The 22,866-nt window shown below is 29.4% G+C and overlaps 1 protein-coding gene across 1 annotated transcript in view; it reads right to left on the reverse strand.

Moving 5' to 3' along the window:
• Positions 1–20,510, reverse strand: part of LOC139093280 (allatostatin-A receptor-like) — a 32,685-nt gene extending 12,175 nt beyond the window's left edge. The window contains exon 1 of the mRNA XM_070643961.1: positions 20,029–20,510. The gene's annotated coding sequence lies outside the window, so the exon portion shown is untranslated. The remainder of the gene's footprint in view (positions 1–20,028) is intronic.
• Positions 20,511–22,866: the final 2,356 nt, after the last annotated feature.

Below are 22,866 nucleotides of genomic sequence, written 5' to 3' on the forward strand. Positions count from 1 at the left end.
ATATTCATTATCGTCAAAAATTACAGCTCCCTGTGATCTCTCAGCCGAAATTATAATTAATTGATTACAGAAAAAAAACTAGCGTCACGAGTCATTAAATGATTAATTTGCCTGTGTCTTTCTCTTTTCATTATCATCATAAAAATCACTAAAGTTGTAAGGATGTAAAGTAAGAGTAGATGATAAAAATATTGAGTGGTTTTTTTATGGAAAGGCGTGTTGGTGATATAAAGATGAAAAGAGCGTAAAGGGATGAATTAACAAAAAATGAGAAAAGTATGTACTAACAAAAGACTGGGCGGCTTTTGTATCAAAGAAAACTTTCAAGTATTTCCTTTTTATTTTTTTGTGTACATTTCCTTTGAGCGGAATTTTCTGCATGAGAAATTTCGCTTTATTATTCAGATTATATGATGCGATTAGATTAGGTGACACGATGTCTAAGTGGAAGTGAATGAATTGATAACAATGCAGTTATGGCTGAGAGTAATTTGCAAAAGATGATTTAATTTAGTTAGGGAGATGAGTAAAATGAGTTTATAATTAAGGGTAATGAGGTCATAGCTGATATATGTGAAGGCATTTAACTGGTTTATTACAGTAGAAATATGAATAAATTGTGCATAAAGCGGACTGAAGAAAATAGGAGTTAAAGTTGAACAAAAAAGCTAGCGAAAAATGCGCTTAAAGTTTCCAAATTGAATCCTTTCTCATTTCATTCTAATGATATTGAAGGATTCAATTACAATGAGAAGATGATCAAACAAATATTGCCGCGTTGGATAAATAAAATTAAAAAAGGAAGAGAAAGTTTAATGATTGTTATTAACAATGTTATAAGAACACATTTTGATCATAATTAAAATTAATAAATTTATGAATTAGTCTCGAGTGTAAATCCTTATTTCCTTTCTTATCTGTTTAAATAATACATTATCAAAAGTTATTGCTCTCAACTTCAAAGGTTCGGCCTTTTGTTGTAAAGAAAAACTTTTTGAATATCTAGTAGAAATATTTTTTGTGAGGCTTTTGAGAATTTAATGAAAATTTTATGAAAGATTTTTCATTTATGGAATTTTTTTTAATAAAATGTTGTGATTTATTTTTGGATATTCTTTTGGTACTTAATACAATATTTAGTGACGCAAAAGTTTTACTACGATAGCTATCCTTTGAGAATTTACTGCGGAATTTAACATGGAAAGAATTTTTTCAAGTTTAATGAAAAATTCTATAAGGAATAAAACAAATTTTTAAAATAACTTATATTTATGTTATGTGCCTTTAATAAATACATAATAATGATACTGAATATTGGCCTTGTGATAATTTAATTTCAATTTTAATCAGAATTTTGATTATGAAACTGTAAATACATATTTAATTTCAAAGTTACATATTTGCTTTCAGCAAACAACTAATTTGGCAATGAATGCCCTTGGGTATTTTTGCTTATTACGATGGATATTAATCAACCAATTTCAATTCATTTAAATTCTGCAAAAGTTTACAAATCAAAATTAAAACCAATTTGCGAATGTAGAAAATTAATTTCTGCAATTTTCTGGATGTTCTTTTTTTCAATATCAACATTTGAAGTCGCAAATTAATTACCTTACTTTCGTTTAATAATTTTCAATTACAACTTTTATTAAAATTACAAAAATCCCAATTTTAACCTAAATTTACATTTTTTACATCACCTGAGCTGAACATTTTATAAACTCAATTAAAATAATTCATAAAAAATTCTCCTAAAAAATGAGTTTAATGAACACCCCAGGAACAAAACCTCATAATCCTCTCTCCCTGGAGTTTGTCCAACAAAAAAATAAAAATTATGTTGAATAATAAACGAGGTGATATAGAAGACAGAAATTATGATCTTAATTTTATACATTAACCCAACAATTTTCATTTTATTGCAATTTGTGACTCATGACCCTTATTATGAGTTTCATTACTTTAATTTTTTCATATTTCATTTGAAGGAGAAGGCTTTTTTCCGCTAAATTTTCCCTTTAGATCACGAAATTGCCTCTTGGGCAGAAATTTTTTTATTACACTTCATTTCCATTCAATAAAAAGAAAATGTAAAAAAAAGTTAAAGTGAGTAAAACTCGTCTTTTTTTGATGGGAGATACTTGAACTCTATTTATGTTTTCCTCGTACAGATGCCAATCTTCTGTGTTGGATATTCTTGAAATGATGGGTGACGTCTTTTGGAAGTGAGAGTAGTTAAGATTTCATTGAATTTTCCCCGATCAGGGGTTCTTTCGAGGGTAGGACAACATGGTATTTTCAAATAAATCAAGCCATTTCTGACTCATACCCATGGAAATTGATTTTCTAGTACGAAATAATTTTGAATACACTCCTAGACGTCATAAATAAACAGCCCCGTATCCCGTTAAGGAAGAAAAAAATGCAAATTATTATTATAATGGCAACAAAAAGGTTAGCAAAATAATTTTAAATGAGAAAAAAATTAAATTCGACGGGGGTGACTTTTTCATAAAATGATAAATAAATTTGGAATCTAGAGCAAACTGAGATTCAAATTGAAGTTGAGGAAATTAAGGAATTTGAGTTTGAGTATTTTGCAGGAAGTTTATTTTTTATGAAGTTTGCATAAAGAATGGCTGTAGCTGCACAGCAATTTATTTTTCATCGAATTGCATCTGAATTTTTTTCATTAAAATGAAAAATCTTTGCTTTATTGAATTTTCAAAAGAATTCATTTATTCTTTATGCTGCTCGTATTTATGCTTAAATTTCTGACATTAAAGATTCATTTTGAAGAGAGGATTTTATTTTGCAGACCGAGGAAAATACTGAAATATTTATACAAAAATATCTGAATTAATTTTTGATGAACGAACAAATTAGATGCTTGAAAAAACAAGTGTCTAATTATATTAGAGTACATAAAGAAATTCAGTTCGAATGAATTATTTTTAAATACAAAAACATATTTTAATTAGAAATAAGTAAATTTCTGCTCGTGTTATAAACCTACATTCATTAAATTAGGATTGTTTATTATTGTAGTAGAGCAATGGAGCAAATGGGGGTGTTAAATGCAGGATCTTAAGATTATGATAAAGATTCTGAAATAATATTTAAGCATTAGACAAGATTACTGTCAATGATACTTAAGTTATTTGATGAAAATTTGAATATTCAGCACAATATTGAAACTGTTTGACTACAAATTTTACATTTCATTAGCTAACTTTAACTTTTTAATTTAATTTCCACATGACATCATCATATTTGCATATCAAAATTTTCAAATTAACTGACAATCCCCAGGTACACCAATAAAATATCTGCTTCATTAGTTTTGTAACAGTCTGTGTCAAAAAATCCATTTTGATAAGAGCAACGCACCCCCAGTCAAAATGTATTTACGAAACAGAGGATAAAAAGAAACTAGAGCAATTTCACTAAAGTGGTATTAAAAGCTATAATTTTTCTCTCTTTTTCCAAAAAAAAAATGATTCCTTTAGTAAAAGCACATGAGTGTAGGTTTTGGCATCGATGTTAGAAAATTCGAATACAGTCGAGAAAGGAAAAAAAGCAGAAAAAATTCACAAGCACAAATGATAATTGAATTCGATGGAATTATGGTGGTTTGGTAAGACCCAATTTCAGTGTATCAGAATAAAATCCGATAATGCTGTGGTATTCATCATTGTAAAAAAAATTGGGCTTTCACATACAGAGTAAATATAGATCTATACAAACAGCTTTAAGCTACTATTAATGGAATTTCGTTATTATGGTTGCAGCAATGGCTTAGTTATCTTAGGATGAACTTAAAAATAAACTTATTTGGTATGCATATGGTTAAATTGAGTAGTAATAGTCGATTATTGTTAAATTGTAGCGCGTTGTTGGGTAAACTTGAAAGCTTTGAACTAAATTGTCCCGAAAAAAGGTGAATTGAACTAAAAATAAAACGTGCTAAAAAGAAGATCTAATCAAATTCATTAACCCAAAACATATATCTTCAAAATCTTGAACATCCCATCTTTTACTGTCTGAACTATAAGATGCGTGAAGGCTTTTTAAATTCCAATATTTGTGGTTTTTAATCATCAAAGAAAATAAATTGAAAATCTAATAAGAAATCTCATGAGATTGAGAATTGAACCGAAAATAGGATAGGAAGGGACTTTAATTCCTTAGTAAATCACAAACAAAATATATCGCTAAAAACTCAACTTGAGAAACTAAGTTTCATGTCTGTTTGTTGTTTTGTAAAGACGAAAACATAGTGGGTAGAAAGAACGAAAAAAAGGAATGAATTTATGTGGTATTAAGCTTGAGGCTCATTTCCTCCAAAACAGTCATAATTCCAGTTTAGTTGGACTAAAGAAAAATCATATTAATTTTGTGGTAGACTTGGTAATGCTGTGGTGTTGATGAAAATACCATGGATTTGTGGATAAGCTTGAAATTTAGCATGACTTTGTCGGAATTGGCTGGGCTTTCTTTGGTGAATTAGAGGTATTTTGTTAATTCTGTGGAAAATTAAGCCATAGCTTTTGTTCTTAGTTTTAATTGAGTTGAAGAATGTACAGATTCTTTCCTTTTAAAAATATTGAATTGAGTCTCTCGGAAGAAGCCCGATTTAATTAAGAAGAATGTTCGTGAATTTTCTTAATATTTTCGATTAACAAACTTAATCTATAAATCTAATTTCGATTATTCCCAATCCAATCAAGCTGCATTGAATGATTCTCTTCCTCTTCTTATTTCTTATTCCCATTTTATGCCTCATCCAAATACAAAATAAGATTTTTACGTAAAAAAATAAATCGAATGAGAGTTATTCATAAGTAATGTTCATAATCAGTTGTTGCAAGGATCTTGAAGAATATAGACAAATAGACATCACTAATCGATACTCCATCCATCACTCATATTTTTCGGATCATTTTATTTGTGTTTAAAAGAGAAGTAGCTTATCATCATCGTCTGTTATGTCAATATTCTATGGAAAGAGTATAAAAAAATGTGACCTCGTCATTTGTTGATGCTTTGGGGAACCGAAACCAAATTTATGTCATTTTAATTCTTTTTAAATAAATTGACTTGTTTGGATTCTCTTATTCGTTTTTGATCAGCCAGTACAAAGAGGAAAACAAGATTTATGATTTTTCGTGCCTTTTTATCCGATGTTTACATGACATAAACATCTAAAGATCTAACGTACTTAAAAGTACATTTGGTGGATCATGAAAAGTTTTCTTATTTAATGACGATTAGGGGTTATTTGGAAATTATGTCTGCAAATGATTTGGATTTTTGAAGTTTCGAGAAGCAATTGAGTTTGAAATCTTTAGACGTTACGTAATCACTTACCCTTCATAAATCATTGATTCTAACTGCTTCAATCAACTTCAAGGAACATTAATGTCATTAGACTGTGACCTCTTATGAGACACAAAAGGGGGTGACTTAATCTTAAATAGATTTATTTTATTTTTCAACTTGTTGTTAAAATTATCTTTTACATCATAAAAATGTCATATCTTATTATTCCTCCTCTCTATTATTGTCGCGTCATATTTTATTAAAAGATCCGAAGGCAATGCTTATTGCAGACATAAAGATGATGTAGAGAAAAGAGGAAAGTGATAATAAAAAGATACAATGCTGATGGAAATCTTCTATCTCATTTCTAATCCATCGCTGATGATATTATTATTCTTATTGCTATTATTTTATCGATAATGATATTCCGCAAAACTTCTTCTTGACTCCTTGTATCAAAATTTTTGTACATCCAATAAAGATTTTTTGTTTCTTTTTCTCTTGTTTTTGGAAAGAAAATTGATTGTCATTTATTGTTATGAAGCGCATTTTTGTTGTTGGATAATATGCAAATGAAGGCAATGTAGAGCTGAATTTGAGTTAATTGATTTATTAGATTTCGAGTGTGGGTTGGGCTATCAATTTTGCTGTTCAAAATTGGCAATAATGAAATTTTGGGTCTGAGAAAAGAAATAAAGTATCGTATGAACTGAAAAGTGTGAAGAGTATTATTTTGCATGATTTTGGGTTGATATAATAATTGAATTATGAATAATTTGGAAAGGGAATTTGCATTTTTATTTTAGTCTGCATAGAGTTTTTTAAAATGACAAACCACAACACTCCCTAAGCTTACATGAATGTCACTAAATATTTCATAATCTATGTCAAAAAAGCGACATCATTCAAGTCAGATATTCAATTTGTACTCACAAATTCTTCTTATAAATAAACTTCTGAATTCCCATTGCGTTCATAATTCATGAAATATGGCAGACTCTGAATCTCAGTAACAAATTCTTCAGAATTACTTGACTCAACAAATTTTAATGAAAATGTCTCGTCTTTCATGATATGAGGAAAAATTGCTCCATTCCTTAACCTTCAACTTGACACAAGACCTTAAAAAAAATAGTCAAAAAAATTTCATAAATGTATCAAATTATCAATATAAGTCATCATATATTGTGAGCACATAAAAGCCCCATTCATTCAATAAAAAAAATAAAATTGCGTCAAAAAATTTTCATTTTGCCCATGGCAATAAATAATCGAAATTTGTAGCTGGCTTGTGAGTTTCTTTTGAAATAAAAAATTGATTAAATTTAACGCTCATAAATTTAATGTAAGTCAAAGAATTACAGCTTGTACGAAAATGAAAGCAAAAAGAGAAATATTAAAGTCATTTTTTTCCACCATTTACATGATTATTTCTCCCCCATGCTCATATACATATTACATAATAAAAATCGTGATTCTACTCGATGAATTTTAAAGTGCTTAAGTGCTTTCAATGTTGGGATTTTTCCAAGCATCTTACTAAGATTTATGATGTTAGAGCTTCTTCATTCTCAACGCCGCTCTTGAATTATAAACGTTAATTAAGCATTTACATTTTCTATGAGCTTAAAGCTTAATAATTTTCCTTCATTTTTCTATATTCTTCGTCTCCCTTTCATCAGCCGTTTATCAAAATTAAGGCGAAAATGTAAGAACGCTGAAGTCAATCGTTATACATTTTGCCTTACCTTTAAATAACTGAGATTCCTTGTGCTTCTGTTTAATACTTAGTATGAAGTGATTAGAATAAAAGTTTTATAAGCATTTTGTAGATGGGGATGTACAATAATGAGATTAATTTGTCCGCTTGCGTGTAGCTGAACTTTTCTTAAATATCTGTAATTCCTAATCATTTTGTTTTTCAAATGTATGCTCTCAAAGAAGCTCTATCTTTTTTTCCAAAAATTACTTTCATCATGCTTGATGATTAGGAACGATTCTGGATTAAGCAATAAATGATTCTATCGTAATAATTTCTCGACAACCTTCAGTTTAATACTGAATGAGATTCCTTATTCCCGTAGTAATTTTTACTTACTTTCTTTGCTGAATATTACATAAGATATTAAGAACAAAATGAAAGATTGAATAGATAAAGAAGTAATGAAGATAAAAAGAAGGAAAATTTTCTCTTTCTGGATTCAACTTGGTCCTAATTAGAACTTACTCATTAATTATGACTAACTTAAGAGATTTACGATTATCTTAACCACAATATTGAGGATTTTTATTGCTTTATTTAGAGATTTTCAAAGTGTTATTGCAGTCTCATTCATTAGATTAATGGCTCTTCATTCTTTTTGGAGGCCGATTTAACTTAAATTTAATGGCTTGGTAGAAAGCTTTCAGAGTTTATTGATATTTTGTCTTAATGGCAATTGTATTGGACTGTAAAAACAAATGTTTGCTGTAATAATAATACTGCATCAACTTATACACAATTTCAATTTACTTATGCATTACTCAGCTTATCGTTGAAGCGGAAATCAATTCACCCAGTTGTATCCAAAGCCATGCATCAATTCATTTACAACTCTATTAAATCAAACGTCAACATTCTGGTGTTGTATTCAATCTATTCATGCGTAACTATTGTTGCATAATCCTGATGATCGATTGATTCTAAAGTTCAATCGTACATCAACTCATCCATTTAATCTGCTTGTTATTTGGATGGTGAGATTTGAAAATTTGTCAAAAATTGGATGATTTATACACCCCACATATTCGTCTATATTTTCCAAATCATGTTCATGCACTGAGTTTTTCTAAGCTCCTTTGTGATCCGTTTCGCACCTACCCGACCATAACTGACTGACTTCATATATCTCATTGAGTATAGGAGTATTTTTCGCTTAAAATTCACTACCATGTACAGTTCATCACTTTAACATGCATAAAGAGCGTTAAAAATACTCCATAAAGTTCAATGATGACATTTATACCGTTTTTTTATTTCATTGATTTCTCGAACCATTTAAAAATTAGAAGCACTTAAAGCAGCAGCAATGTAAAATTTTAAATTAACTTTTTTATGTTTTCCTTTCAATTTACGCACACATAAACATGTGTGCGTTTTGTAGGCAATTTAAAGAGATGATATCAACACCCACATGAGTCGAGATTGAATGTGTAGGAAAGAAGAAAAAAAGAGAGGAAAAAGAAGACATGAAGTTTGCTTTATTTCCTTATCTTAAATTATTTCAAATTCAATTTCATTTTATTTTTGCTTCTTTTCAAGCACCATCAATTGGAATAAGATGCTGTGAATTGTTGACTATAATAACAGAATAGATAATGATTTTAAAAGTCAAGGATTGTATTTTCAATTAAAGAATCGAAAAGTTTAAATTGAGGTTGTTTAACTTGAGCTGGCTTAGTGGGTGTTGAGGGAATCTTTGGAAATTACGTAACGCTAAGGGGAAAGGGGGAAGTAGGGGGTTAAGCTTTGTTTACTGAGTACACATTTTGGTACATAATCTTCTAAAACCATTGCTTGTAGCGTTACGTAATTTCCGATCAAATCCTGAAGGATTGTGGGTGCAATTTGTATGCGACTTGTGGTATATATTAATTTTTTGAACTTAATATCAATAATTGGCAAATAAACTTTCGAAGAATCTCTTTATATTTTGAAAAGGTTGGGAAAAAGTAAAAATTTTGAATGAATTTTCATTAATCTCAAGGATGCATAAAACCTTAAAAAAGTTAAACACGTAATTTTTTTTTGTAAAAATTGAATAACAAATTCGAAGAAGGCTAAAAATTACACAACCTTGAATAAACTTTAGTTCACAAACTCTGGCCCATGTTTACATCTAATATCTCCTTTGTTCTTCAATTATTATCCATCCATAGATGAAAATGTTCAACTTATTGCAAAGTAGATAGAAACAGAGACATAGTAATACAGTGTGCGATGAACGTGAACAAATTGCTTCAGTGTTATGGATACATATCTGGACAGAATTTACAAGGAAAGTCTTGATTTTGAATAAGACATTGTTTATTGGAATATTTCAATGACTAATTGTTCAAAATTGAATTGTTTATTTATCCTTTATTTAGTTTTGATTAGAACTGCATATGTAGTAAGTACCATCTGGACTTTGAACAGCTTCAAGAGTAACGAAGCTTCATTCGTGACTAGTATGCAAATTTCTAACATAAAATGATACACAATACCTTCAATTCCCATCGAAAAACTAAATAACTCATTTCGTAACATGAAATTCAATCATCTCAATTTACAGTTATATGGACATCCTTTGCATTGCAAAAAAAAGTTTTTACCCTAGTTTTTATTTTCGACGATAATAAACTTTGTCGCTTCGACAGTTCTTATTGACTGTAGTTGAATAGACAGTTCTTATAGTGTAGGTGTATTTGGATAAAGTGATAGCATAAAAGCTAGTTATATTCCGTTTATGTTATGAAACTTTCGTAATTGAATGTTGCATATTTCAAACGTTTATGATGTTTCCATAAAAGAGAAGTAAATCTAGCTTATCAAGTGAAATATGCTTTTATGAATGAATATTGCGAGAAGTATTTTTATTAATAATAAATAAAAAAAATTTCCAGCTACTTTATTCAATTTTATACTCCTACAAGCTCTTTTGATGCCTACATTTATTTTCCTTGTCAGGTGATTTTATGCATTCTGAGGAAAATTTGGTTGAATGTGCCTTTGATACGTTTTTCATTCAGAATAGCAATTTTGTAAAACTTAATTAAATCTTTTGGTACTTGAGTGTACGAATATTAGAATTTTGAGGCAATGATAATTTCCTAAAATTTTACTTGTACAGCAGCAATTGTTGTAGATTTTTGGAATTAATAATTGAAATAGATTTAGAATGATAGACATGAAAACCAAACAAAATTTCATAAATTTCGGTGAAGAGATCAAAGGATAAATCTCCTGATTGCCTAACTTAAACTATCAAGCATCAACTACAATTACAATTTAAACCTTAAGTCTTAATAACAGTTACTCAAAAACTTACTTCCGCAACAAGCTATTTATTGAAGTAATCGTTTTTTTTATTCAGGATAAAAGGTCTTTCGCTGTTGATTTTCTATCAGTTCCTATTAACTTGATTGAATTGGACTTACAGAAGAGGTTTCCATTAATTCAAATTAGAATGAAAAGCTTTGAGTAACTTTTTTTGCTCTAAAAAAACTTTTTCATCATGTCAAGTACTCGCTTGAACAGTTTAGAAAAAATAAGCTTTTAGATTTATGAATTCTCTCTGTAACTTCCCAGAATCAATTAATCACTAACTCATATTTCATCAAAACTGATCTCTTTACTGACTAGATTTTCATTCAATGAACCATAAAGTATGTTGACTGAAACTTTTCATATTATTTCAGCTAATCCCCAACTTTCATCAGAACTTCGTCTTCTTAGCTTACAGAAAAATCATAAAACTTTTTAGATCACAAAATTTTTCATTACCTACAAAATTTAATTAACTTTTCTATTTATTCTGCAAAAGAGTTGTTCCACTTTTTCTTATTTTTTTGAAAATTTCTTTGATGAATGATAACCTATGGTTTCAGGGTAATATGCTTATTTCATGACATAAACAGATCTTCATTTCCTACGGATTGTAAACAAATGATGTAAAGTCAAAAACAGAGGGAGAACATCATACAACTTTATCCCACATCCTTTTTCCTCTTAATCATTTCCATATAACTTTTGAACAAACCACAAATCCGACAAAATTTTGATATGATACTTTCCTTTGGCAAGGATAAAATGACAACAAAGGACTGAACAGAACAAAAATAAAGAAAAATAAGAAAAATTATTTAAATTTGAAACACAAAAAACTACTTTAGCTTCTGCTCAGTATAAAAACTAACAGAAGAACAAGTTTGGAATGCATCCAGTTGTTGAGGCATTTAAAGTTTTACCATTTGAACCAAGTTTAGAAGTAAGAATAGTATTCAAGATACTGTGTAAGGTTGCGATGAATTATGGTTGAGTAAAGTCGGAATATGGGTTGAGTCCCTAATTAAAAATTAATAAAGGGATTCCAGAAGGATTCTAAGACAAAACGCATCCTCACAGGCCAAATTCATCAAAACAACTGAAAAACTCTAACAAAGTTCAACATTTTATTTCTCTTTTCGTATGAAAAGTATCATCAACAACTCAAACTTTTGTTAAGTACGGGGAAAACAGAGAAAGTTTCATAGCTATACTCGATGATCCAATGCTACAACCTTTTAACATAATTTTTCTCCTTTTCTTGACACTAGTTGCTGATGTATTCACATTGTGTGAGTAAATAATTTCCATTAAGTCAATTACATTATGGAAATTACAAATGTTTACCATTAAAGTGTTGCCTTTGATTTTGCATACGGTCGGGCTGTGCACAGTTGGTGTTCAGATGTGAACAAAAAGAAATTTACATGAGTTGAGAGTGGGATGTATTAAGGAGGTAGGAAGTATAAACGCGTTATCAGATTAGAATTATTTCTGACTACATCCCTCGAATGTAAAACAGAATGGATAAAGTTTATAAAATCAGAGAATGCCTATTTATGCGTACATACTTGAAAAATACATCGTTTTTAGCACTTTAACAACAGCATGTTATGTAGGACATACAACATTAGAATTCAAAGATCTCGTGTTTTCGCTCAATTGCCCTTAAGGCAATAGAAAGTTTCTCGCATGTTCCTTTTTTTTGTTCTTTATTCCTTTTCCATATCAGCACACAATACAACGATCAAGAACAATGAATGAATAGCAGTGAAGTTATGTAAAAATCTAATTTTCTTATATATCGTTCATGTGTGCTCACTTATGATAAGTTTCATTCTTCCTTTTGTATATGCACACTCATTAATTTCTTTTTAATTTGATTATTATCGATTTTGGAATTTTTTCTTGTTTTTATGAAATTGATGATAATCATTATATTAAATTTAATACAGTTACTTTAATGTATGATTCATTGTAGGAATGAGGATTGAGGTTTGGATGATCTGTGGTTAAGTTTTAGTATTCACGGACATGCGAGCAGTTAGTATATCTGTTTGTTGAAAGTTAGGCTAGGTTAAGGACTAAAACATCCTTTGTTGGACATTAGCAGCTCTAAAGCAATAAAATATCGCTTTGTTGACATTTATATTCAATACAAGCTTTATATTCTATATCCCTGCTGGAATTACTGCTTGTTTCCTATTTATGGGTTTTTATTTAATTTCTAGTTTAGAATAACTGCAACATTAAAATTTATGTTAAATTTTCATTCCAATTTGCACGCAAAACATTTTCTAAATTAATCATCTTCCAATTTAATTTTCATAATTTTTCATGCATCCATATCACCAGTTAGCATGCAACACAGAAATGCAAAATACCAAATGGCATTTCCATTTTATGTATGCTAATGTTTTTAGAACAATCATAATTTGTATGAAAAATTTATATACAATCTACACGCAATTGTAAATTTCATAGACCATTAATAAATTCACGCTTTAGTAGCCTTTAGTTATGATAATATTCAATTATTATTAAATTTGTGTCCATAATTAAAAATATGACATAGGGCATATTTGATTAAATTATTTGTGATAATGTGGAATTTGCGTAGTTTCTAGCTATTCTACATTTTTTTCTGAGAGCTATTACGTCAAGCAATTCAAGCTACACTTCTGTTTATAATTATTTAATTTAAAAATATATTTCAAGTTAAATTATATTAAGTATCACAAAAATGGGAGCTCAAAATTGCGACAATATTTCCTGAACTTCACAATTTCCTTAAGTGTTCCAAGTAATGTTGCGGAATGAAATCAGTTGCAAAGAAAATAGAGAGAAAAAAAAATCTTATGAGCCAAGCACAGTCTGTTCTGTAACATTAAAGAGATTTCATTGCAATCGAAAGATGCTAGTTGAATTTAAAATGAAGTTTGAAAACACTCGACGTGCATGACGATTGAATGGAATATTGGATTTTATCACGAAAAGATCTCTTTACGATTTCAATTTTGTAAATTGTTAGTGGCAAGAGGAAATTGTAACACTTTTATAGTTGTTATTTCTCATAGCACAAGCACTCATCTAGCAAATAAGAAAAAAAAAATGAAATAAATAAAAATAAAATTGGGTCGGTCGAGAAACTTTTCTTCATTCATTTTCGTTTTCACGATTTTCTACTTGACCTTTTGAGGGAACCGCAATCATTAATTTATCTTATGTTTCTCTCTTGTTACAGCATATTTTCTATTTGAAATAGTGGTTGGATGTGAATGCATGACATTGGGGAGACGTATCTAGATAGATTCTCGTCTTTGTGGTGGATTTGGGGGAGATGTTATTGTGAAACATCAATTTTTGTCTAGATTAGTTGTTTAGACTTTAAGAGGATTAATGGATATTTTGGTGGTTTTGTTTATTGTGAAATATGAATGCTCAACGGATGTGTCTGCCAGCTGTTGATTGTGTTTAAGCTCTGATTTAAATTTAAAATAATTTTCATAATCCTTTCCAAGAACAAAACCATTCAATGATTGATGACAATTGATCGTCAATATAAATTAATTAGGGTATCGGTTATAAAAAGTAAATTATGATAAGGATGAAGGAAAGAAAAAACTTTATAAAGTCATTCAATTTTCTTTTCAACGGTACAAGAATTTATATAAGCTGATAAAAAAGGGAAGTTCTTAATGATAAATGACCTACATTTGAGATGCACGACCGTATCATGAATGGGAATGGTATGTTAAAAGTTTTTAGGATCAGCATACATTGTTGAAGTCAAAGTGATTATTTTAACATACACTGGCGTGTATATTTGTATAAAAAAAGAAGAGAAAACTTTCTCAATAAATCTTAAAAACTTAGTTTTGCCTTTCCTTTCTCGATTTCCGTTTACATTTTCATCTCGTCGCTTTGTAGAACTGAATTAACATTTCCTATCTTCCCAATGCTACTATCTTTTACTAATTTGAAACTTTTTTGTTGAATTAATAACTGGATATCGTAATAATTCTAAGAAATATAGGAAGTGTTTTTAAAGCAATCGTTAAATATGAATGAATTGAGCTTTAACTGTAATAACCGTAAATCGTTAGCTGTAATTGAATCTATTGGAATTCATCCAAATTTTACATGTATAAAATATAACTTTGTCTTGCTTGCTAGAAAGATAATGGAATTTTAATTGCGTTAAAAATGTAGATAAAATGGAATTGCAATTGGTTAATCTGATGTAGCCCGGGGACTTGGAGGAGTAATTCGCTAATTGCACAGAAATTAAGAATAAAATATTTAAAACGTCATCAAATCTAAGACTACGGTTCTAAGTCTGCGAATTTTATGTAATGTAGTTCAGCCAGTCATCCAAAAATTAATTTAGAAATAAGCAATTATAATTTTATTGCCAAAAAATGGATATTAAGTCTCCTAATTAATTTAAATTACCTCTATTCCTATCATCGAATTCACACCCTTAGCGTGAAAGTCAAAAATATTTGATATTTATTCCTCAAGTTATCACATTACACTCACACCATAAAGTCAGCAACATAATTTGAATCCTTCAATAAAGGCAATAAAACCCACAAACTTAATGACAGAGACAAAAAGTGAAGTGTATCAATTTCTACTAGAATATGTGTGGAATGAATAGAAGAGCAAAACTGTTGAGGCATTGTTTGCTAAAAATATGATTAATTGATTGAATTGTTTATGGAGCAATTTCATATTCCTTAATATTCTATTATTATTTAGCTTGACTTACTTGTGCGGCATAAATGTAAACGATATTCTTATCATCATCAACATCATCATTATCGTTATGCTTTTCGAGCTCTAATCAGTCATTAAATCATACGGTATAAAGTTTGCTTTTTATATACATAACTGATGTGTGAGCCGATGGGATTTTTATTTTTTATGTGACTAAAATTGAAATTAATGATTTATTTCAATAAGTTTATTTTTTGGCACTGAATTCATCCTGTGAACGGAAGCTTCAAGAAAGAAAACCTTGAATGTTACTAAATTGCTATTTGACTACATTAGTCATAATGCGATTTGTCGTTTAGTATAACATCACATTTTGAACTTGTACTCATTTTGAAATTGCACTCAATAAACTATTTCCATTCGATGAACGTTGAAAAACTAGGAAGATAAAGAAAAATAAATTATTTCCAGTTCATAACACATGCACCATTTGGCAAACCATGGTCGATTGAATTAATATACTTTTAATCTTTCCTTGATGTTGACGTGTAGCGGAAATATAAACAAGTATATTGCCTAATCTATGATACAACGCGTTATGTATAATAATATTTTATAAAAACCGGAGGTGAAAAATGAATGTTAATAATACGCGATGGAAATAAAACGAAAAAAGCTATCAGTAAAAAGGAAGCCGGAAAAGCTTCGAAGACGAGCGTGAATTGTCATATTTCCTCGTTAAACATGAGAGAGGATACAAATCTTACTTCAAATGACAGTGACATTAATACATTGGTTGCCATTGATACAGCAAATGTATGCATAAAGCACATAGGTATGTTATTTATCGTCATCGTCCAACATTGCCGCATGCGACTCGTTTTATCGAAAAATCAAATTTTCTGTGCCATAAAAACCCGCCATAATATACATAGGCAATTTCTTAATTTAAAGCATCCATAAATGCTCATTTTTATGGCATTCTTATGTTTGTGACATGTCTGGTATAAGCCAAAAAATCAATAAGAACAACTTCCCATGTGGACTTTTTTCGTTCCTTAATTAATAGAATTTCCTTTGTCAAATACTTCCTTATTCCTTGTTTGTAATGACAATTAACGAAGACTTATTTCTTGTACATACAAAAAAGGTGTCATTTCAATTTTAATAATTATTATTATGATATACATATCTTAATTGTATTTATGGCATTTATGTAATAGTCGGCGATAAATCACCGTTCTAATTGCGTTTTGTGTTGTCGCTTGGCGAACAAAATGTCAGAACTTATTTTTCTTTTTGGGTTGTTTCCGACTTCTTCTTTTGCATAAATAGCAAGCAGCTAGCCAAAAATGAAATTCAAAAAGACTATCATGAAGATTATGTCGGGAGATTTCATGGAAAAATGTTATTGCTTTATTCTATGAGGCTATTTCAGAGGATATTTGAGAATATAATGAGGTTTCTTCTGGGAAATTAGATTTTGATGAAAAATCTGTTTAGATTAATTCTTAGTTTTCTGATATTTAAAACTCAGTTTTCTACGCTGATGTGGTTAAGCAAACAATGCGCATAAACTCAGTTCTTAATATTTTCAACCTTGAAAGTTGCTTGAATGCTAACGCATGCCATCAGTAACCTTCAATAATTCACGAAATTTTTACCTTCTAATGTCAACAAAATCAACAACAGGTAGCATAAATCAACTAGAATTTAGTATTGAATCATTAATCAAGCTAATTTTTTAAGTTCAATTTCCTGTTCCGATCAATAAACTTTCAAAACCAAACAGTCAATTTTCATTTTATTACATTTATTGATAAAACTGAAATGAATCTAGTCGATTTAATCCTAATATACTAACAAGCTATATTTTTCAACCGAATAGACATTAATGACATGTCCTGCCATAAGCTTTCATATGTGGTAATTTTTATATGTCGTTTTAAGGGAAGGGTTATGAAGTCATATATGTAGCTTACTCACATGAAATTTGTGTTTTTATGTATTGTTATTTCGTTTTTTTTAAATTTCATGTGACATCTTCAATGGGATTTGAATCAGAAAATATTAGTACACATGACTCGTAAATGCATAGAGCAAATGTAGAAATTTGGAAAATAACATAGAAATTTCAAAAAATAACAAAAGCTCTAATGGTAACAAAGGAAACATAATAAAATGTGGCATCAACACAGACAACATAGAATATATGTAGAGCAAATGCGATAGCTTTTGACTGACATAAGCGCATTTTTGCATAACTAAAGAGACGTTTTAATGAAATTTTACTCAAGAGCTAAGGATCCTGCTTGAAAAGACAGACTTTTAGGTAAATGTAGACAAAGTGCACCTAGTGACGTTATCAACTTTTAGAAAAAACCTGTTCAAATTTTCTTCTTGTTAAAATTGATTGCATTTAGGAACAAATTTATCAAGCACGACATGTGCATGATGTTCTTGATGAACTTCCTCCTTGTTCTCCCTGTTATTTGCTCTAAAAACAATTCATATGAAAATGTGAACAAAACACGAATTATCTCCCATCAGTAAAACAACGTGATTTTGATCAATACAGAGAATTGACATATCATGGGACGTGTTGAGTAAAATGATAAACAGATGTTCATATACAAAAAAATTCACTTGTTTATAGACATTTCTTAAGGAAGAAAAACATCAGTTTTTTTCCTAGGAAATATTTGGCCTTTTTTTCATGAATAGAACAGTAATTTGTCGTGTTAATTGCTTCCTTCACTGTCAAAAGGCTATAATCAACGATGAAAAAGAATATTAAATTTGATTGAAAACACTTCCTGCTGTAGATTTATTAAAGTTTAAGGGAAAGAAATGAGGCCGACCAGCATATGGAATTGACATTTCCTGTTATTTATTCATTTGGGAATCAATTGTCATTAACGAATCAGAGACTTTAAATGGCTGTCAACTTAGTCTCGACACAGACTCTCTTAAGAATCAATAACATTAAAACGTATGTCTGTAACAACCCCAAAAACAGATAAAACTCTTCTTCTCTAATATATACAGATCGGAGCAATACATTAATGCCTTTTATTAAAGCTAATAAAATATGATAATTTCTATGGCCTATCCTGACCATTAATAATTATTTTGAGACTAAATTAACCTTCATGCGGTGACATTTCCTCGTAGACTTTTATTTATTTGTGAGCTGTTAAGTCGTTGTATAATTTATTAAAGGGACCAAATAATTTTTTGTATAATAAAATTATTTCATTAAATATGAAAGGTATAATGATATGGCATGTGTTGTTGGTGTAGAAGCACTGATGACCTTAGAGTAAATTACCATTAAATATTAATCGGAAAAACTTTTACACACTAAATTCTATTTTTTTTTCTATTTTCATCAACAAGTATCAAAAAAAATTATTTTTGGACCATTAAAAATTCATTGTAAATGTTTATGCTGTCAATTAGCATGAAAAATCCATTAAAAAGGCATTCAAAAAATTTATGACATTGGAAGTTCGCAAATTAATAGACATTGGCGGTGGTCAAGACAGCCCTGTATAAAAATGTTGACAGCCAGCTGTTAATTCTATCATAGACAGCTATCAATTATCAACAGCTGTTGAATGATTTGTTGAAAAGCGAAACTACAAATTGAGAATTTTATGTCTCTTTTATTCTCGAAAATAAAATTGAGTGCGTGTGTGTGAGTGTTTGTGGACAAAGCAAAAGTTGTTGAGTCATCAAGAGATTTAAGTAACATGATACGTTTTTTTCAACTTGACTAGACATTTCATCTGATAAAAGAGTACTTTTGTACATTTTCAACAAATAGTGTCAACTTTTTCAAACTATCAAGGGGTTATTTTTGGGTGCCATTGAGTGAAAGTAGAAAGAAGAAAGAATGTTGATGAATGAGATCCCCGATAAAAGTTTTAAGGGGATTTTGAAGTGTTTTATATTGGAATTGAATTTTTATCGCAAAACTTGAAGCTATTCGCTTGTAACATTACGCAATAATAAGCTTTATCTAGAGAAAATATTTGAGAATGAATAACTAAGGATTCTTGACTGCAGGACCAAAATTTCCCTGTACCGGCATCAAGATGTAGATTTCGGGAAATTCATAAATAGACATAGTCTTGGTGTCGATCTCGAGAATATGTATAATCTCATCTGAGATTTTTGGAAATCTTATGGACCGCCTATTAGGTGATTTAACAAAACTGGTCATTCGATTTAATGAGAATTATGACTTCTAAAAAATGCTAAGGTATCTATTGAAATATGTATAATGATTTTGTGTCTAAAATGAAACAACCTGTCAATATCATGCACCAATAAACACTCTGTCTTTAATGAACCCTGAGGAATCTTCAGCAAATGAACTGAAACGTGTTAAAATGATAATAATAATGATCAAAGGAATCTGAAGTGTTTGATGTTTGAGCAAGATACTTACAGAGACTCATCCTCGAAATAATATACTTTCAATAATTTTGATTGGTTTTATAGGAATCAAGGGTATTGAATTTCTTGGTCTGACTCAATAATAATAACAAACACAGAAGAAAGCAACCGAAGATAAACATGACAAGATAAGAGGATGAAGGAAGATTATTCTGTCAATTCCAACAGCATTTCTGTACATTTTTAAAAAAATCAATCATAAAAATTCGAATTTTCAAAATAAAACATGAAAAAATGCTGAACATTTAAGTTTATGTCGTCATCCCCTTCCAATAATCCTTTACAAAACCTGAAACAATTCTGACAGGTTTCAATGTCAGGATAAAAACAAACTTTCAATATAAAAAGTTTCTTTTTTGTGATGAGGATTTAAAAACCGATTAAATTTCAATGACAAAAGTTTAATTTAGTTTTCTACAGCTTCTTAATCACACATTCATACTCAATCCTACCTATTTATGATAAACCTTTTTTTGTTTTGTTTGATGGTGATTTAGTTGAAGTAGAAAAAGATATTTTTAATAGATTACAGTATCTTTCTTTTCACATCCTCAATATTTTTTTGTTGTGGACTTTATCAATAAATATTTGTCAGATTAGATTCACATTAGAGACAATTTTAAGGCCATTAATTCAAATCATGCAGATAATTTAATTAATTTACTCTTTTTCACTGAATAATCATGGATATATTTTGTGTAGGTGACACATTTATTATAAACACACTCAATTTAACCTCAAATAACTATTCAATATGTTTTGTAACTTCCACGTGAAATTCTTAAACTCTTAATATTTTTACAAAAAAATTCAAAATTTTTACTAGAATCTGTACACAAGTTTTCGGTATTTTTTAAAACCTTGTCTTATACTTTTTATAATTTTTTTAAGGTTCAGTATGGTGAAGAGTATCCATCTTTTTCCGACCGATAGAATGGAATGTTAAGGCAAAACTGTTAAACATTTATTTTTCTTTTCATGAATGAACATGTTGTAAATTTCGCTGTGAGATGACAGTCAATGACACAATCATTCATTGATAAGTGTTATCATTACTGATGACTTCCAATGCGCATGCCATGTCTATTGTTTTGATGACTTTCATACAAATGCAACAGGTGATTGTGTGAAATGGAATACATCATGCTAAGTCTGGAATGTTTTTGGAAAATTTTCGGAGAGTATGATGACTGTTAGGGAGAGTTAGGTGGATAAAAAAGAGATTTCCAAAGACCCAAGGCTCTTGTGAGATTATAAAGTTATTGAGTAATCAAGTTCGTGAATTTTTGAGCATTTTCTCAATTTTTTACGACGCATCCTCTCCATACGAAAACGACTTTTAACTTCTTTTTTGTCATATTCAGTGAGAAAAATTCACTTCGCCTCTCCTCATCTTCATTTTGAATTAATATAATAATGTGGGTGTTCAGCATTGATAATAAATATTCTGTTTATATTAATTTCATGAATCACAAATGCGATTTCGTTATACATTATATCTTTTCTTGCTGAATTGTTTATAATTGAATTTAAAATGTAATGAGTTTGAGGAATTGTGAAAGATGTAGAATCTTATGAGGGATGATTTTTTTATTAAATTTTGTTCAATGAGGGTTTTTTTGGAAGGCTTCTAACTGGGAGTAGAAGCTTGAGTGATGAGCTTCCATTATTAATTTCTAGAAGACTTTTTCATGCTTTGTATTGAAATTGTTCAGATATTAAGCATCGCCTTTATTTTGCTTGTGACCTTATGAGGTCGCTTTCCCTTTTTAAGCTTCTAGCAACCATTTAAGCTACTTAAAAAAACATCATTGTATTTTTTTCTCTAAATTTTAAAGCTATTTGTTGTGAAAAAATATTGAATGTCAAAAAATAAGAGAAACTTTAAGGCATGCCTTCATAATGCTAATTATGTACACTCCCAAAAAGCAGTCTAGTGAACCATATCGTAATAAACCCTTTTTTGTTAAGATATTCAACTCCCACGATTTCATAGAAATTTTGTGACATTTTACTGTTTACATTTTCTAGACTCTTTTAAGATTTTTTCGCATTAAAGATATCATTTATCGCATAGATATTTTCATGTCTATATATGATATATCGTGGGAATTGTTTAAATATTACATATCAATTATCTTATGTTTACAACGGAGGGATAAGTTTCTTATGGGAGTAATTTTTAATGAAGAAAGACTACAGGGATTTGAGGTCACATCCTACGTCAGAACTTTTAAGAACACCTTCTGTTGCTGCATTTTAAAGTCAAAATGTTGAAAAACTAGGTCAAATCTGTCCTGCTCTATTTATTTTGTGTCTAACGTATATCTGCAGCATTTTTAATTTGAACAGGAAAGAATCAACGATTTTTTCGGAAAAGCTCTTTAATACTGCCTGTTTGTAAATATTTAATATTATATCTAATTCAACAAGCGCAGTGCACGAAAAGACCTTGTTCAAATTATTTATATTATTTTTTTAATATAAATTCTCTAAAAAGCTTTTTCCCATTAAACAAATTGTCAAAAACGCTAGCTCAACTTTCACACTGTGTATAAATACATTATGTCTTGTCACATTAACAATTTCATTTATTTAATATGAAAATGGGTGTTATAATTTGTAATTATTGCTGTTTAAATACATTTTGATTTATTGTTGATATTATACGATGATTTCAGTTAACTATAATTAGTGTAAGTGGAACGCGGAATCATTTTCATTCAATTAATTTAATAGACCCAGTCACATTTTTTTTGAGGACATCCGATTTGCTTGAAAAGGATTATCGATAAAAAATTCATTTCATGGAAAGGTATACGAATGGATTACAAAGAAGATCTGCCTCGCAGATATACACACTATATGAATTGAATTTTCACAGAATTTTCCTGGTGAAATATTAAATTTTTTCGTGCTTTGGGATTATGTATTCAAGAGTTCCTAGAAAATTAAAAATAGAGATTTCGTACGAAATTCCCTCAGACTCCTGACGTCACTTATGAATGACTATTTCGATAATTTTAATTAAAATAGCTGAAATTGATTTGAATTATTGAATTTGCTTTAAGGCAAATTTAATTGAAAATAAATTCAATACAATAATGTTGATGATAGTCATCAAAATGTCAATAGTAATCAAACATTATGAATGCAATCTCTTTGATCTATTTTGATTTCATATATTTCTATAGAAATTCCTCAAAGGCAAAGTTTCTCGTTTTACTACAAGTGGAGTCTATATATATACATTAGAAAAATATAGAGACATTCCATTAGATCAAGTGTGC

This window comes from Chironomus tepperi, unplaced genomic scaffold, assembly GCF_022539635.2.
Source record: "Chironomus tepperi strain 1889 unplaced genomic scaffold, CSIRO-AGI_Ctep_v1 contig_335, whole genome shotgun sequence".
In the NCBI taxonomy this organism is placed as follows: Eukaryota; Metazoa; Arthropoda; class Insecta; order Diptera; family Chironomidae; genus Chironomus; species Chironomus tepperi.